This window comes from Oncorhynchus masou, unplaced genomic scaffold, assembly GCF_036934945.1.
Source record: "Oncorhynchus masou masou isolate Uvic2021 unplaced genomic scaffold, UVic_Omas_1.1 unplaced_scaffold_769, whole genome shotgun sequence".
NCBI classification, from domain to species: domain Eukaryota; kingdom Metazoa; phylum Chordata; class Actinopteri; order Salmoniformes; family Salmonidae; genus Oncorhynchus; species Oncorhynchus masou.
In genome coordinates this window covers 117,682-136,596 of record NW_027014157.1, presented here as the reverse complement: position 1 = coordinate 136,596, position 18,915 = coordinate 117,682, and the positions used below count along the sequence as shown (strand labels likewise).

The 18,915-nt window shown below is 51.4% G+C and overlaps 1 pseudogene; it reads left to right on the top strand.

Moving 5' to 3' along the window:
- LOC135537415 (tripeptidyl-peptidase 2-like) overlaps positions 1-18,915 on the top strand; it is a 113,105-nt pseudogene that overhangs the window by 84,370 nt on the left and 9,820 nt on the right.

Here is an 18,915-nt window from a genome sequence, read left to right as displayed (position 1 = left end):
GTGATGTCGTCATGGGGTATTGTGATGTCGTCATGGGGTATTGTGATGTCGTCATGGGGTATTGTGTCACAACTATACCACAGCAGGAACACACTCCTCCGTGTTGTGCCAGTTTTACGACCAAAAGTCCTTTCCTTTTCTGACTCATGATTTTGTCTCACCCAGCATGCATCAGACGGTGTGACTAGTTTTGAGGTGTCCTCTCCCCTGAGGTACGAGGACGTTTCTCCCAGCATCACCCTGAAGACTTGGGTCCAGCCACTCAGGTACTAAACTCAAACAATACACACACCCACACGTTTCTCCCAGGGTCACCCTGAAGACTTGGGTCCAGCCACTCAGGTACTAAACTCAAACAATACACACACCCACACGTTTCTCCCAGGGTCACCCTGAAGATCTGTGTGCAGCCACACTGTGACATATGACTCCAAATACAACCCCCTACCTACCCCTCTACCCACCACCTACAGTCTGATATATATACCGGGTTACATTAGTCACTGATCTGGTCAGCTTCGTGATTAACTTCTGTGTTCAAACGTGTTCGTTTTTGTGAGGAAACTCTCAGCTTCTACGTCTCCATCCTCTCAGAAGGAAACTCTCAGCTTCTACGTCTCCATCCTCTCAGAAGGAAACTCAGCTTCTACGTCTCCATCCTCTCAGAAGGAAACTCAGCTTCTACGTCTCCATCCTCTCAGAAGGAAACTGAAACTCTCAGCTTCTACGTCTCCGTCCTCTCAGAAGGAAACTCAGCTTCTACGTCTCCATCCTCTCAGAAGGAAACTCAGCTTCTACGTCTCCATCCTCTCAGAAGGAAACTGAAACTCAGCTTCTACGTCTCCATCCTCTCAGAAGGAAACTCAGCTTCTACGTCTCCATCCTCTCAGAAGGAAACTCTCAGCTTCTACGTCTCCATCCTCTCAGAAGGAAACTCAGCTTCTACGTCTCCATCCTCTCAGAAGGAAACTCAGCTTCTACGTCTCCGTCCTCTCAGAAGAAAACTCAGCTTCTACGTCTCCGTCCTCTCAGAAGGAAACTCAGCTTCTACGTCTCCGTCCTCTCAGAAGGAAACTCAGCTTCTACGTCTCCGTCCTCTCAGAAGGAAACTCAGCTTCTACGTCTCCGTCCTCTCAGAAGGAAACTCAGCTTCTACGTCTCCGTCCTCTCAGAAGGAAACTCAGCTTCTACGTCTCCATCCTCTCAGAAGGAAACTCAGCTTCTACGTCTCCATCCTCTCAGAAGGAAACTCAGCTTCTACGTCTCCGTCCTCTCAGAAGGAAACTCAGCTTCTACGTCTCCATCCTCTCAGAAGGAAACTCAGCTTCTACGTCTCCGTCCTCTCAGAAGGAAACTCAGCTTCTACGTCTCCGTCCTCTCAGAAGGAAACTGAAACTCTCAGCTTCTCCATCCTCTCAGAAGGACACTCTCGGCCCCCCCACCCCCCTTCCTTCCCGGGACATGTGGGCACACAGACCAGGCACTGAGGACACAGCAGTCTAACCCCTGCCTTCGCCCAATCCTGATAATGTCCACATAACCTGTGATGATAAACCCTTCAAAACATAACTAATGTTGCTGGGATCTCACACATCCCATCTAGTCCTGACAGATTGTCTCCGTGTACAGAGTCTAACCCACAGCAGTGTATCTATCCCCAAGCATCCCATCTAGTCCTGACAGATCGTCTCAGTGTACAGAGTCAAACCCACAGCAGTGTATCTATCCCCAAGCATCCCATCTAGTCCTGACAGTTCGTCTCCGTGTACAGAGTCTAACCCACAGCAGTGTATCTATCCCCAAGCATCCCATCTAGTCCTGACAGATTGTCTCCGTGTACAGAGTCTAACCCACAGCAGTGTATCTATCCCCAAGCATCCCATCTAGTCCTGACAGATTGTCTCCGTGTACAGAGTCTAACCCACAGTATCTATCCCCAAGCATCCCATCTAGTCCTGACAGATCGTCTCCGTGTACAGAGTCTAACCCACAGCATCTATCCCCAAGCATCCCATCTAGTCCCGACAGATTGTCTCAGTGTACAGAGTCTAACCCACAGCAGTGTATCTATCCCCAAGCATCCCATCTAGTCCTGACAGATCGTCTCAGTGTACAGAGTCTAACCCACAGCATCTATCCCCAAGCATCCCATCTAGTCCTGACAGATCGTCTCAGTGTACAGAGTCTAACCCACAGCAGTGTATCTATCCCCAAGCATCCCATCTAGTCCTGACAGATCGTCTCAGTGTACAGAGTCTAACCCACAGCATCTATCCCCAAGTATCCCATCTAGTCCTGACAGATCGTCTCCGTGTACAGAGTCTAACCCACAGCATCTATCCCCAAGCATCCCATCTAGTCCTGACAGATCGTCTCAGTGTACAGAGTCTAACCCACAGCAGTGTATCTATCCCCAAGCATCCCATCTAGTCCTGACAGATCGTCTCAGTGTACAGAGTCTAACCCACAGCAGTGTATCTATCCCCAAGTATCCCATCTAGTCCTGACAGATCGTCTCAGTGTACAGAGTCAAACCCACAGCATCTATCCCCAAGTATCCCATCTAGTCCTGACAGATCGTCTCCGTGTACAGAGTCTAACCCACAGCATCTATCCCCAAGCATCCCATCTAGTCCTGACAGATCGTCTCAGTGTACAGAGTCTAACCCACAGTATCTATCCCCAAGCATCCCATCTAGTCCTGACAGATCGTCTCCGTGTACAGAGTCTAACCCACAGCATCTATCCCCAAGCATCCCATCTAGTCCTGACAGATCGTCTCCGTGTACAGAGTCTAACCCACAGCAGTGTATCTATCCCCAAGCATCCCATCTAGTCCTGACAGATCGTCTCAGTGTACAGAGTCTAACCCACAGCATCTATCCCCAAGCATCCCATCTAGTCCTGACAGATCGTCTCAGTGTACAGAGTCTAACCCACAGCATCTATCCCCAAGCATCCCATCTAGTCCTGACAGATCGTCTCAGTGTACAGAGTCAAACCCACAGCATCTATCCCCAAGTATCCCATCTAGTCCTGACAGATCGTCTCCGTGTACAGAGTCTAACCCACAGCATCTATCCCCAAGCATCCCATCTAGTCCTGACAGATCGTCTCAGTGTACAGAGTCTAACCCACAGTATCTATCCCCAAGCATCCCATCTAGTCCTGACAGATCGTCTCCGTGTACAGAGTCTAACCCACAGCATCTATCCCCAAGCATCCCATCTAGTCCTGACAGATCGTCTCCGTGTACAGAGTCTAACCCACAGCAGTGTATCTATCCCCAAGCATCCCATCTAGTCCTGACAGATCGTCTCAGTGTACAGAGTCTAACCCACAGCATCTATCCCCAAGCATCCCATCTAGTCCTGACAGATCGTCTCAGTGTACAGAGTCTAACCCACAGCAGTGTATCTATCCCCAAGCATCCCATCTAACTGTCTGTTTCCTGCTTCTTCCAGACCTCTGAGTTCTAAGATCAAGGCTCTGGGTCACAGAGATGTCCTCCCCAACAACAGACAGCTCTACGAAATCATCCTCACCTACAGCTTCCACCAGGTGAGAGTGTCTAGGTTGTGTTATACACCTCTGTTTGGTGTGTGTGACCTCTCTACCTCTCTATCTCTCTACCTCTCTACCTCTCTCCCCAGCTGTCTAGTACTGTGTTTGACCTTTCTACCTCTCTCCCCAGCTGTCCAGTACTGTGTTTGACCTCTCTACCTCTCTACCTCTCTCCCCAGCTGTCTAGTACTGTGTGTCTGACCTCTCTACCTCTCTCCCCAGCTGTCCAGTACTGTGTTTGACCTCTCTACCTCTCTACCTCTCTCCCCAGCTGTCTAGTACTGTGTGTCTGACCTCTCTACCTCTCTCCCCAGCTGTCCAGTACTGTGTTTGACCTCTCTACCTCTCTACCTCTCTCCCCAGCTGTCTAGTACTGTGTGTCTGACCTCTCTACCTCTCTCCCCAGCTGTCCAGTACTGTGTTTGACCTCACTACCTCTCTACCTCTCTCCCCAGTTGTCCAGTACTGTGTGTCTGACCTCTCTACCTCTCTCCCCAGCTGTCCAGTACTGTGTTTGACCTCACTACCTCTCTACCTCTCTCCCCAGTTGTCCAGTACTGTGTGTCTGACCTCTCTACCTCTCTCCCCAGCTGTCCAGTACTGTGTTTGACCTCACTACCTCTCTACCTCTCTCCCCAGCTGTCCAGTACTGTGTTTGACCTCACTACCTCTCGACCTCTCTCCCCAGCTGTCCAGTACTGTGTGTCTGACCTCTCTACCTCTCGACCTCTCTCCCCAGCTGTCCAGTACTGTGTGTCTGACCTCTCGACCTCTCTCCCCAGCTGTCCAGTACTGTGTGTCTGACCTCTCTACCTCTCTCCCCAGCTGTCCAGTACTGTGTGTCTGACCTCTCGACCTCTCTCCCCAGCTGTCCAGTACTGTGTGTCTGACCTCTCTACCTCTCTCCCCAGCTGTCTAGTACTGTGTGTCTGACCTCTCTACCTCTCTCCCCAGCTGTCTAGTACTGTGTGTCTGACCTCTCTACCTCTCTCCCCAGCTGTCCAGTACTGTGTGTCTGACCTCTCTACCTCTCTCCCCAGCTGTCCAGTACTGTGTGTCTGACCTCTCTACCTCTCTCCCCAGCTGTCCAGTACTGTGTGTCTGACCTCTCTACCTCTCTACCTCTCTCCCCAGCTGTCCAGTACTGTGTGTCTGACCTCTCTACCTCTCTCCCCAGTTGTCCAGTACTGTGTGTCTGACCTCTCTACCTCTCTCCCCAGCTGTCCAGTACTGTGTGTCTGACCTCTCTACCTCTCTACCTCTCTCCCCAGCTGTCCAGTACTGTGTGTCTGACCTCTCGACCTCTCTCCCCAGCTGTCCAGTACTGTGTGTCTGACCTCTCGACCTCTCTCCCCAGCTGTCCAGTACTGTGTGTCTGACCTCTCGACCTCTCTCCCCAGCTGTCCAGTACTGTGTTTGACCTCTCTACCTCTCGACCTCTCTCCCCAGCTGTCCAGTACTGTGTTTGACCTCTCTACCTCTCTACCTCTCTCCCCAGTTGTCCAGTACTGTGTGTCTGACCTCTCTACCTCTCTCCCCAGTTGTCCAGTACTGTGTGTCTGACCTCTCTACCTCTCTCCCCAGTTGTCCAGTACTGTGTGTCTGACCTCTCTACCTCTCTCCCCAGTTGTCCAGTACTGTGTGTCTGACCTCTCTACCTCTCTCCCCAGTTGTCCAGTACTGTGTGTCTGACCTCTCTACCTCTCTCCCCAGTTGTCCAGTACTGTGTGTCTGACCTCTCTACCTCTCTCCCCAGTTGTCCAGTACTGTGTGTCTGACCTCTCGACCTCTCTCCCCAGCTGTCCAGTACTGTGTTTGACCTCTCTACCTCTCTACCTCTCTCCCCAGCTGTCCAGTACTGTGTGTCTGACCTCTCTACCTCTCTCCCCAGCTGTCCAGTACTGTGTGTCTGACCTCTCTACCTCTCTCCCCAGCTGTCCAGTACTGTGTTTGACCTCTCTACCTCTCTACCTCTCTCCCCAGCTGTCCAGTACTGTGTGTCTGACCTCTCTACCTCTCTCCCCAGCTGTCCAGTACTGTGTTTGACCTCACTACCTCTCTACCTCTCTCCCCAGCTGTCCAGTACTGTGTGTCTGACCTCTCTACCTCTCTACCTCTCTCCCCAGCTGTCCAGTACTGTGTTTGACCTCACTACCTCTCTACCTCTCTCCCCAGCTGTCCAGTACTGTGTGTCTGACCTCTCTACCTCTCTACCCAGCCTAAGTCAGGAGAGGTGACCCCCAGTTGTCCAGTACTGTGTGACCAGTTGTATGAATCAGAGTTTGACTCTCAGCTCTGGATGCTGTTTGACCAGAACAAGAGACTGTTGGGCTCTGGAGACGCCTACCCACACCAGGTAGTAACCACAACACAACCATGATATAACCACAACACAACCACAATATAACCACAACACAACCACGATATAACCATAATACAACCACGATATAACCACAACACAACCATGATGTAACCACAACACAACCATGATGTAACCACAACACAACCATGATGTAACCACAACACAACCATGATATAACCACAACACGACCATGATATAACCACAACACGACCATGATATAACCACAACACAATCATGATATAACCACAACACAACCATGATGTAACCACAACACAACCATGATATAACCACAACACAACCATGATATAACCACAACATAACCACAACACAACCACAACACAACCATGATATAACCACAACACGACCATGATATAACCACAACACAACCATGATATAACCACAACACAACCATGATATAACCACAACACAACCATGATATAACCACAACACAACCATGATATAACCACAACACAACCAGAATATAACCACAACACAACCAGAATATAACCACAACACAACCATGATATATCCATAATACAACCTCAAACAGTCACACTCCAAACTCCACTATGGCCAAGACCAAAGAGCTGTCAAAGGTCACCAGAAACAAAATTGTAGACCTGCACCAGGCTGGGAAGACTGAATCTGCAATAGGTAAGCAGCTTGGTTTGAAGAAATCAACTGTGGGAGCAATTATTAGGAAATGGAAGACATACAAGACCACTGATAATCTCCCTCGATCTGGGGCTCCACACAAGATCTCAAAATGATCACAGGAACGGTGAGCAAAAATCCCAGAACCACATGGGGGAACCTAGTGAATGACCTGCAGAGAGCTGGGACCAAAGTAACAAAGCCTACCATCAGTAACACTCTACGCCGCCAGGGACTCAAATCCTGCGGTGCCAGACGTGTCCCCCTGCTTAAGCCAGTACATGTCCAGGCCCGTCTGAAGTTTGCTAGAGAGCATTTGGATGATCCAGAAGAAGGTTGGGAGAATGTCATATGGTCAGATGAAACCAAAATAGAACTTTTTGTTAAAAACTCAACTCGTCGTGTTTGGAGGACAAAGAATGCTGAGTTGCATCCAAAGAACACCGTACCTACTGTGAAGCATGGGGGTGGAAACATCATGCTTTGGGGGTGTTTTTCTGCAAAGGGACCAGGACGACTGATCCGTGTAAAGGAAAGAATGAATGGGGCCATGTATCGTGAGATTTTGAGTGAAAACCTCCTTCCATCAGCAAGGGCATTGAAGATGAAACGTGGCTGGGTCTTTCAGCATGACAATGATCCCAAACACACCGCCCGGGCAACGAAGGAGTGGCTTCGTAAGAAGCATTTCAAGGTCCTGGAGTGGCCTAGCCAGTCTCCAGATCTCAACCCCATAGAAAATCTTTGGAGGGAGTTGAAAGTCCGTGTTGCCCAGCAACAGCCCCAAAACATCACTGCTCTAGAGGAGATCTGCATGGAGGAATGGGCCAAAATACCAGCAACAGTGTGTGAAAACCTTGTGAAGACTTACAGAAAATGTTTGACCTCTGTCATTGCCAAGAAAAGGGTATATAACAAAGTATTGAGATAAACTTTTGTTATTGACCAAATACTTATTTTCCACCATAATTTGCAAATACATTCATTAAAAATCCTACAATGTGATTTTCTGGATTTTTTTTCTCATTTGTCTGTCATAGTTGAAGTGTACCTATGATGAAAATTACAGGCCTCTCTCATCCTTTTAAGTGGGTAGAACTTGCACAATTGGTGGCTGACGAAATACTTTTTTGCCCCACTGTATATGTTGAAGAGGGTGGGGCTTAAGCTGCATCCCTGTCTCACCCCACGGCCTTGCGTTTCTTTCCCCCCAATTTTAACTGCACACTTATTGTTTGTGTACATTGATTTATAATGTTGTATGTTTACCCTTTCTCATTCCCTCTCCTCTCTCTTTCCCTCTCCTCTACTTTCTCCTCTACTCTCCTCTCTCTTTCTCCTCTCCCTCTCTTTCTCTCTTTCTCTTTCTCTCTCTCCTCTCCTCTCTTTCTCATCTCCACTCTCTCTCTCTCTCTCTCTCTCTTTTCCCTCTCCTCTACTCTCCTCTCCTCTCTCTTCTCATCTCCTCTCCCTCTCTCCCTCTCTCCCTCTCTCCCCTCTCTCCCTCTCTCCCTCTCTCTTTCTCTCTCTCTCTCTCTCTCTCTCTCTCTCTCTCCTCTCCTCTCCTCTCCTCTCTCTTGTTCTCTCCTCTCTCTTGTTCTCTCCTCTCTCTTGTTCTCTCCTCTCTCTTGTTCTCTCCTCTCTTGTTCTCTCCTCTCTTGTTCTCTCCTCTCTTGTTCTCTCCTCTCTTGTTCTCTCCTCTCTCGTTCTCTCCTCTCTCGTTCTCTCCTCTCTCTTTCTCTCCTCTCTCGTTCTCTCCTCTCTCGTTCTCTCCTCTCTCTTCCTCTCCTCTCCTCTCCTCTCCATCAGTACTCTCTGAAACTAGAGAAAGGTGACTACACGCTGCGTCTGCAGGTGCGTCATGAGCAGGCCAGTGAGCTGGAGCGTCTGAAGGATCTTCCTTTTGTGGTGTCCCACCGTCTGTCCACTACTCTGACCCTGGATGTGTATGAGTCTCACCGCGCTGCCCTCTTGGCTAAGAAGAAAACCAACTCCCTGACCCTGACCCCTGGAGCTACCCAGCCTTTTTATGTTACAGCCCTACCTGACGACAAGTAAGTACCCCTCACCCCTGGAGACCCTGACCCTCACCCCTGGAGACCCTGACCCTCACCCCTGGAGACCCTGACCCTCACCCCTGGAGACCCTGACCCTTACCCCTGGAGACCCTGACCCTCACCCCTGGAGACCCTGACCCTCTCCCCTGGAGACCCTGACCCTCTCCCCTGGAGACCCTGACCCTCACCCCTGGAGACCCTGACCCTCACCCCTGGAGACCCTGACCCTCACCCCTGGAGACCCTGACCCTCACCCCTGGAGACCCTGACCCTCACCCCTGGAGACCCTGACCCTCATCCCTGGAGACCCTGACCCTCATCCCTGGAGACCCTGACCCTCATCCCTGGAGACCCTGACCCTCACCCCTGGAGACACTGACCCACACCCCTGGAGACCCTGACCCTCACCCCTGGAGACCCTCGCCCCTGGTGACCCTGACCCTCGCCCCTGGTGACCCTGACCCTCGCCCCTGGAGACCCTGACCCTCACCCCTGGTGACCCTGACCCTCACCCCTGGAGACCCTGACCCTCACCCCTGGAGACCCTGACCCTCACCCCTGGAGACCCTGACCCTCACCCCTGGTGACCCTGAACCCTGACCCTCACCCCTGGTGACCCTGACCCTCACCCCTGGAGACCCTGACCCTGACCCCTGGAGACCCTGACCCCTGGAGACCCTGACCCCTGGAGACCCTGACCCCTGGAGACCCTGACCCCTGGAGACCCTGACCCCTGGAGACCCTGACCCCTGGAGACCCTGACCCTGACCCCTGGAGACCCTGACCCTGACCCCTGGAGACCCTGACCCTCACCCCTGGAGACCCTGACCCTCACCCCTGGAGACCCTGACCCTCACCCCTGGAGACCCTGACCCCTGACCCTCGCCCCTGGTGACCCTGACCCTCGCCCCTGGAGACCCTGACCCTCGCCCCTGGAGACCCTGACCCTCGCCCCTGGTGACCCTGACCCTCACCCCTGGAGACCCTGACCCTCACCCCTGGAGACCCTGACCCTCACCCCTGGTGACCCTGAACCCTGACCCTCACCCCTGGTGACCCTGACCCTCACCCCTGGAGACCCTGACCCTCACCCCTGGAGACCCTGACCCCTGGAGACCCTGACCCCTGGAGACCCTGACCCCTGGAGACCCTGACCCTGGAGACCCTGACCCTCACCCCTGGAGACCCTGACCCTCACCCCTGGAGACCCTGACCCTCACCCCTGGAGACCCTGACCCTCACCCCTGGAGACCCTGACCCTCACCCCTGGAGACCCTGACCCCTGACCCTCACCCCTGGAGACCCTGACCCTCATCCTTGGAGACCCTGACCCTCACCCCTGGAGACCCTGACCCCTGGAGACCCTGACCCTGACCCCTGGAGACCCTGACCCTCACCCCTGGAGACCCTGACCCTCACCCCTGGAGACCCTGACCCTCACCCCTGGAGACCCTGACCCTCACCCCTGGAGACCCTGACCCTCACCCCTGGAGACCCTGACCCTCACCCCTGGAGACCCTGACCCTCACCCCTGGCGACGCTGACCCCTGACCCTCACCCCTGGTGACCCTGACCCTCACCCCTGGAGACCCTGACCCTCTCCCCTGGAGACCCTGACCCTCAAACCTGGCGACGCTGACCCCTGACCCTCTCCCCTGGTGACCCTGACCCTCACCCCTGGAGACCCTGACCCTCACCCCTGGAGACCCTCTCCCCTGGAGACCCTCTCCCCTGGAGACCCTGACCCTCACCCCTGGAGACCCTGACCCTCTCCCCTGGAGACCCTCTCCCCTGGAGACCCTGACCCTCACCCCTGGAGACACTCTCCCCTGGAGACCCTGACCCTCACCCCTGGAGACCCTGACCCTCTCCCCTGGAGACCCTGACCCTCTCCCCTGGAGACCCTGACCCTCTCCCCTGGAGACCCTGACCCTCTCCCCTGGAGACCCTGACCCTCTCCCCTGGAGACCCTGACCCTCTCCCCTGGAGACCCTGACCCTCACCCCTGGAGACCCTGACCCTCACCCCTGGAGACCCTGACCCTCACCCCTGGAGACCCTGACCCTCAACCCTGGAGACCCTGACCCTCTCCCCTGGAGACCCTGACCCTCTCCCCTGGAGACCCTGACCCTCACCCCTGGAGACCCTGACCCTCATCCCTGGAGACCCTGACCCTCACCCCTGGAGACACTGACCCACATCCCTAGAGACCCTGACCCTCACCCCTGGAGACACTGACTCACATCCATAGAGACCCTGACCCTAACCAATGTCGACTCAGACCCCTGACCCTCACCCCTGGCGACGCTGACCCCTGACCCTCACTACTGACCCCTACTCAGCCCTTCTTTGTCACCTCACTGCCTGATGATAAGTGAGCGCCTCTGGGCTCGAGGCTCTAATCATAACCCTGAACCTGACCCTCACCCCTGGCGACGCTGACCCCTGACCCTCACCCCTGGCGACGCTGACCCCTGACCCTCACTACTGACCCCTACTCAGCCCTTCTTTGTCACCTCACTGCCTGATGATAAGTGAGCGCCTCTGGGCTCGAGGCTCTAATCATAACCCTGAACCTGACCTCTCTGAGAAGAACCCAGCCATCACCATGGAGACCCAACTCAACACTGTTTAGAGATGTAATGTTCAGCAGTTTGAAGTCTGTTCTCCTTCATCTAAAAACACAGTCTCTGACTCCCCCCTTCTCCACCCCTCTCTGTCTCTCTCTCTGTCTCACACTCTCTCTCTCCCTCTCCCTCTTGTCTCTCTCCTCTGTCTCTCTTTCTCTCTCGTCTCTTGTCTCTCTGCTCTGTCTTTCTCTCTCTCTCTCTGTTTCCCCCCCCTCCTCTCTCTGTCTCTCTCTCTCTCCCTCTGTCTCTCCCTCTCCCTCTTGTCTCTCTCCTCTGTCTCTCTCTTTCTCTCTCGTCTCTTGTCTTTCTCTCTGTCTCTCTCTCTCTCTCTCTCTCTCTCTGTTTCCCCCCCTCTCTCTCTCTCTCTCTGTCTCTCCCTCTCCCCTTTCTCTCTCTCTCTCTCTCTCTCTCTCTCTCTCTCTCTCTCTCTCTCTCTCTCTCTCTCTCTCTCTCTCTGTTTCTCTCTCTGTCCCCCCCCTCTCTCTACCCAGGGTTCCTAAAGGAACATGTCCAGGATGCTATCTGACCGGCTCCCTGGTCGTGCCTAAGGGAGAATACGGCAAGAAAGCAGTGAGTGGCTCTTTCTACTGTCAGTCAACAGCTCTCCTACACTCTGATTGGCTCACTCCTTTTATGGTCCCCACTCGTCATCCTTCTCAACCAATCAGAAGCTTTGCTAGTGGCACAGTTTTAGTTGCATGTTGCTTTGATGCTCTTTTCACTGTGGTGGGAGGGGTTTTCTATTTCCTGCCTGTGATTTGTAGATGCTGCTGTCTGTCACTGGTCTTTGTTGTGTTCAGGAGTTCTGTTGGGTTCTGTTTAGTTCTGGTCTACTTGCCACTAGTTGTAAACGATGAGAGAGAAGCAGTAGGACTTGTCACTAGTTGTAAACGATGAGAGAGAAACAGTAGGACTTGTCACTAGTTGTAAACGATGAGAGAGAAGCACTAGAACTTGTCACTAGTTGTAAACGATGAGAGAGAAGCAGTAGGACTTGTCACTAGTTGAGAGAGAGAAGCAGTAGGACTTGTCACTAGTTGTAAACGATGAGAGAGAAGCAGTAGGACTTGCCACTAGTTGTAAACGATGAGAGAGAAGCAGTAGGACTTGTCACTAGTTGTAAACGATGAGAGAAGCAGTAGGACTTGTCACTAGTTGTAAATGATGAGAGAAGCAGTAGGACTTGTCACTAGTTGTAAACGATGAGAGAGAAGCAGTAGGACTTGTCACTAGTTGTAAACGATGAGAGCGAAGCAGTAGGACTTGTCACTAGTTGTAAACGATGAGAGAGACGCAGTAGGACTTGTCACTAGTTGAGAGAGAGAGGGAGAGAAGCAGTAGGACTTGTCACTAGTTGTAAACGATGAGAGAGAGAGAAGCAGTAGGACTTGCCACTAGTTGTAAACGATGAGAGAGAAGCAGTAGGACTTGTCACTAGTTGAGAGAGCGAGAGATGGAGAGAAGCAGTAGGACTTGTCACTAGTTGTAAACGATGAGAGAGAGAGAAGCAGTAGGACTTGTCACTAGTTGTAAACGATGAGAGAGAGAGAAGCAGTAGGACTTGTCACTAGTTGTAAACGATGAGAGAGAGAGAAGCAGTAGGACTTGTCACGAGTTGTAAACGATGAGAGAGAAGCAGTAGGACTTGTCACTAGTTGTAAACGATGAGAGAGAAGCAGTAGGACTTGCCACTAGTTGAGAGAGAAGCAATATGACTTGTCACTAGTTGTAAACGATGAGAGAGAAGCAGTAGGACTTGCTACTGGTTGTAAACGATGAGAGAGAAGCAGTAGGACTTGTCACTAGTTGTAAACGATGAGAGAGAAGCAGTAGGACTTGCCACTAGTTGTAAACGATGAGAGAGAAGCAGTAGGACTTGCCACTAGTTGTAAACGATGAGAGAGAAGCAGTAGGACTTCTCACTAGTTGTAAATGATGAGAGAGAAGCAGTATGACTTACCACTAGTTGTAAACGATGAGAGAGAAGCAGTAGGACTTGTCACTAGTTGTAAACGATGAGAGAGAAGCAGTAGGACTTGCCACTAGTTGTAAACAATGAGAGAGAAGCAGTAGGACTTGCCACTAGTTGTAAACGATGAGAGAGAAGCAGTAGGACTTGTCACTGGTTGTAAACGATGAGAGAGAAGCAGTAGGACTTGCCACTGGTTGTAAACGATGAGAGAGAAGCAGTAGGACTTGTCACTAGTTGTAAACGATGAGAGAGAAACAGTAGGACTTGTCACTAGTTGAGAGAGAAGCAGTATGACTTGTCACTGGTTGTAAACGATGAGAGAGAAGCAGTAGGACTTGCCACTAGTTGTAAACAATGAGAGAGAAGCAGTAGGACTTGTCACTAGTTGTAAACAATGAGAGAGAAGCAGTAGGACTTGCCACTAGTTGTAAACGATGAGAGAAGCAGTAGGACTTGTCACTAGTTGTAAACGATGAGAGAGAAGCAGTAGGACTTGTCACTAGTTGTAAACGATGAGAGAGAAGCAGTAGGACTTGCCACTAGTTGTAAACGATGAGAGAGAAGCAGTAGGACTTGTCACTAGTTGTAAACGATGAGAGAGAAGCAGTAGGACTTGTCACTAGTTGAGAGAGCGAGAGATGGAGAGAAGCAGTAGGACTTGTCACTAGTTGTAAACGATGAGAGAGAGAGAAGCAGTAGGACTTGTCACTAGTTGTAAACGATGAGAGAGAAGCAGTAGGACTTGTCACTAGTTGAGAGAGCGAGAGATGGAGAGAAGCAGTAGGACTTGTCACTAGTTGTAAACGATGAGAGAGAGAGAAGCAGTAGGACTTGTCACTAGTTGTAAACGATGAGAGAGAGAGAAGCAGTAGGACTTGTCACTAGTTGTAAACGATGAGAGAGAAGCAGTAGGACTTGTCACTGGTTGTAAACGATGAGAGAGAAGCAGTAGGACTTGTCACTAGTTTTAAACGATGAGAGAAGCAGTAGGACTTGTCACTAGTTGTAAACGATGAAAGAGAGACTGTATGCTCCTTCCTGTGTTCTCTCTCTCACTGTGTGTTATTCTGACCACCAGGGACAGGCCTCTGCAAAACGACAAGGAAAATTTAAAAAGGTACTGATGACCTAGAAATCACTCTGTCAAATCCTCAAAAGGAAAATGGTGTTTTATGTTGTGAATCACTCTGGGGAAGAATGAAGATATTTGCTCGCCCCAACATGTAAATATATTTCTACTGGCAAAGTTAGACAAGGTTCATTTCCTCTGGTGGTCAATATAGCAGCACAGCTGTGTTCTGTCACCATGACAATGCATTCTAACTGACAAGGGATTGGACAGACAGCAGGGGGGGAAGTGTTGTAGAGGCTTATGGGTAATGTAGTACTAGAGGGTGTCAGTGTGTTAACCAGTAGTTTTATCTTTCTCATCAAGGACGTTGTGCCAGTGGTCTATCACCTGATCCCTGCACCCAACAAGACCAAGAATGGAGCGAAGGAGGGGGCGAAGGAGGGGGCGAAGGAGGGAGCGAAGGAGAAAGAGGGAGCGAAGGAGGATGCGAAGGAGAAGGATGTGAAGGAGGAGTTTGAAGAGGCTCTCAGAGACCTGAAGATACAGTGGATGACCAAGTCAGTCTATCTATGTCTGTTTGGGTCTCTACCTGCTGTCAGTCTCTCTCTGTCTGTTTGGGTCTCTACCTGCTGTCAGTCTGTCTGTCTGTTTGGGTCTCTACCTGCTGTCAGTCTCTCTGTTTGGGTCTCTACCTGCTGTCAGTCTCTCTGTCTGTTTGGGTCTCTACCTGCTGTCAGTCTCTCTGTCTGTTTGGGTCTCTACCTGCTGTCAGTCTGTCTGTTTGGGTCTCTACCTGCTGTCTCTCTGTCTGTTTGGGTCTCTACCTGCTGTCAGGTCTCTCTGTCTGTTTGGGTCTCTACCTGCTGTCAGTCTGTCTGTTTGGGTCTCTACCTGCTGTCAGTCTCTCTCTGTCTGTTTGGGTCTCTACCTGCTGTCAGTCTGTCTGTCTGTTTGGGTCTCTACCTGCTGTCAGTCTCTCTGTTTGGGTCTCTACCTGCTGTCAGTCTCTCTGTCTGTTTGGGTCTCTACCTGCTGTCAGTCTCTCTGTCTGTTTGGGTCTCTACCTGCTGTCTCTCTGTCTGTTTGGGTCTCTACCTGCTGTCAGTCTCTCTGTCTGTTTGGGTCTCTACCTGCTGTCAGTCTGTCTGTTTGGGTCTCTACCTGCTGTCAGTCTCTCTGTCTGTTTGGGTCTCTACCTGCTGTCAGTCTCTCTGTCTGTTCGGGTCTCTATCTGCTGTCAGTCTGTCTGTTTGGGTCTCTACCTGCTGTCAGGTCTCTCTGTCTGTTTGGGTCTCTACCTGCTGTCAGTCTCTCTCTGTCTGTTTGGGTCTCTACCTGCTGTCAGTCTGTCTGTTTGGGTCTCTACCTGCTGTCAGTCTGTCTGTCTGTTTGGGTCTCTACCTGCTGTCAGTCTCTCTGTCTGTTTGGGTCTCTACCTGCTGTCAGTCTGTCTGTTTGGGTCTCTACCTGCTGTCAGTCTGTCTGTTTGGGTCTCTACCTGCTGTCAGTCTCTCTGTCTGTTTGGGTCTCTACCTGCTGTCAGTCTCTCTCTGTCTGTTTGGGTCTCTACCTGCTGTCAGTCTCTCTGTCTGTTTGGGTCTCTACCTGCTGTCAGTCTCTCTGTCTGTTTGGGTCTCTACCTGCTGTCAGTCTGTCTGTTTGGGTCTCTACCTGCTGTCAGGTCTCTCTGTCTGTTTGGGTCTCTACCTGCTGTCAGTCTCTCTCTGTCTGTTTGGGTCTCTACCTGCTGTCAGTCTGTCTGTTTGGGTCTCTACCTGCTGTCAGAGTCTCTCTGTCTGTTTGGGTCTCTACCTGCTGTCAGTCTCTCTCTGTTTGGGTCTCTACCTGCTGTCAGTCTGTCTGTTTGGGTCTCTACCTGCTGTCAGTCTCTCTCTCTCTGTTTGGGTCTCTACCTGCTGTCAGTCTCTCTGTTTGGGTCTCTACCTGCTGTCAGTCTCTCTCTGTCTGTTTGGGTCTCTACCTGCTGTCAGTCTGTCTGTCTGTTTGGGTCTCTACCTGCTGTCAGTCTGTCTGTTTGGGTCTCTACCTGCTGTCAGTCTGTCTGTTTGGGTCTCTACCTGCTGTCAGTCTCTCTGTCTGTTTGGGTCTCTACCTGCTGTCAGTCTCTCTGTCTGTTTGGGTCTCTACCTGCTGTCAGAGTCTCTCTGTCTGTTTGGGTCTCTACCTGCTGTCAGTCTCTCTGTCTGTTTGGGTCTCTACCTGCTGTCAGGTCTCTCTGTCTGTTTGGGTCTCTACCTGCTGTCAGTCTGTCTGTTTGGGTCTCTACCTGCTGTCAGTCTCTCTCTGTCTGTTTGGGTCTCTACCTGCTGTCAGTCTCTCTGTCTGTTTGGGTCTCTACCTGCTGTCAGTCTCTCTCTGTCTGTTTGGGTCTCTACCTGCTGTCAGTCTGTCTGTTTGGGTCTCTACCTGCTGTCAGGTCTCTCTGTCTGTTTGGGTCTCTACCTGCTGTCAGTCTCTCTCTGTCTGTTTGGGTCTCTACCTGCTGTCAGTCTGTCTGTTTGGGTCTCTACCTGCTGTCAGTCTCTCTGTCTGTTTGGGTCTCTACCTGCTGTCAGTCTCTCTGTCTGTTTGGGTCTCTACCTGCTGTCAGTCTGTCTGTTTGGGTCTCTACCTGCTGTCAGTCTGTCTGTTTGGGTCTCTACCTGCTGTCAGGTCTCTCTGTCTGTTTGGGTCTCTACCTGCTGTCAGGTCTCTCTGTCTGTTTGGGTCTCTACCTGCTGTCAGTCTCTCTGTCTGTTTGGGTCTCTACCTGCTGTCAGTCTCTCTGTCTGTTTGGGTCTCTACCTGCTGTCAGTCTGTCTGTTTGGGTCTCTACCTGCTGTCAGTCTCTCTGTCTGTTTGGGTCTCTACCTGCTGTCAGTCTGTCTGTTTGGGTCTCTACCTGCTGTCAGTCTCTCTGTCTGTTTGGGTCTCTACCTGCTGTCAGTCTGTCTGTTTGGGTCTCTACCTGCTGTCAGTCTCTCTCTGTCTGTTTGGGTCTCTACCTGCTGTCAGTCTCTCTGTCTGTTTGGGTCTCTACCTGCTGTCAGTCTCTCTGTCTGTTTGGGTCTCTACCTGCTGTCAGTCTCTGTCTGTTTGGGTCTCTACCTGCTGTTAGTCTCTCTGTCTGTTTGGGTCTCTATCTGCTGTCAGTCTGTCTGTTTGGGTCTCTACCTGCTGTCAGTCTCTCTGTCTGTTTGGGTCTCTACCTGCTGTCAGTCTCTCTCTGTCTGTTTGGGTCTCTACCTGCTGTCAGTCTCTGTCTGTTTGGGTCTCTACCTGCTGTTAGTCTCTCTCTGTCTGTTCGGGTCTCTACCTGCTGTCAGTCTGTCTGTTTGGGTCTCTACCTGCTGTCAGTCTGTCTGTTTGGGTCTCTACCTGCTGTCAGTCTGTCTGTTTGGGTCTCTACCTGCTGTCAGTCTGTCTGTTTGGGTCTCTACCTGCTGTCAGGTCTCTCTGTCTGTTTGGGTCTCTACCTGCTGTCAGTCTGTCTGTTTGGGTCTCTACCTGCTGTCAGTCTCTCTGTCTGTTTGGGTCTCTACCTGCTGTCAGTCTCTCTGTCTGTTTGGGTCTCTACCTGCTGTCAGTCTGTCTGTTTGGGTCTCTACCTGCTGTCAGGTCTCTCTGTCTGTTTGGGTCTCTACCTGCTGTCAGTCTGTCTGTTTGGGTCTCTACCTGCTGTCAGTCTGTCTGTTTGGGTCTCTACCTGCTGTCAGTCTCTCTGTCTGTTTGGGTCTCTACCTGCTGTCAGGTCTCTCTGTCTGTTTGGGTCTCTACCTGCTGTCAGTCTGTCTGTTTGGGTCTCTACCTGCTGTCAGGTCTCTCTGTCTGTTTGGGTCTCTACCTGCTGTCAGTCTCTCTGTCTGTTTGGGTCTCTACCTGCTGTCAGTCTGTCTGTTTGGGTCTCTACCTGCTGTCAGTCTGTCTGTTTGGGTCTCTACCTGCTGTCAGTCTCTCTCTGTCTGTTCGGGTCTCTACCTGCTGTCAGTCTGTCTGTCTGTTTGGGTCTCTACCTGCTGTCAGGTCTCTCTGTCTGTTTGGGTCTCTACCTGCTGTCAGTCTGTCTGTTTGGGTCTCTACCTGCTGTCAGTCTGTCTGTTTGGGTCTCTACCTGCTGTCAGGTCTCTCTGTCTGTTTGGGTCTCTACCTGCTGTCAGGTCTCTCTGTCTGTTCGGGTCTCTACCTGCTGTCAGTCTCTCTGTCTGTTTGGGTCTCTACCTGCTGTCAGTCTCTCTGTCTGTTCGGGTCTCTACCTGCTGTTAGTCACACAGAACAAAGCAGCAAGGATCGTTTTAAAGGTGGAGATCTGGTTCTTCTGTTTTTGTAGTCATGATCAAATCGATTGGTCATCAATCAACAAGATCATTGGAGAGAGAAAAAACATGTTTATTTTATTTCACACTGTACACCATTTAAAACGGCCAAACTCCGTTCACAGCAGTAAATGTATTTTATCTCTTCCGCCCTCATCTCTCTCTCTCCCTCTCTCTCCTGCTCTCTTCCTTCCCTCTCTCTCTCTCCCTCTCTCTCCCCTCTCTCTCTCCCTCTCTCTCCTGCTCTCTTCCTTCCCTCTCTCTCTCTCTCTCCCCTTCTCCCTTCCCTCT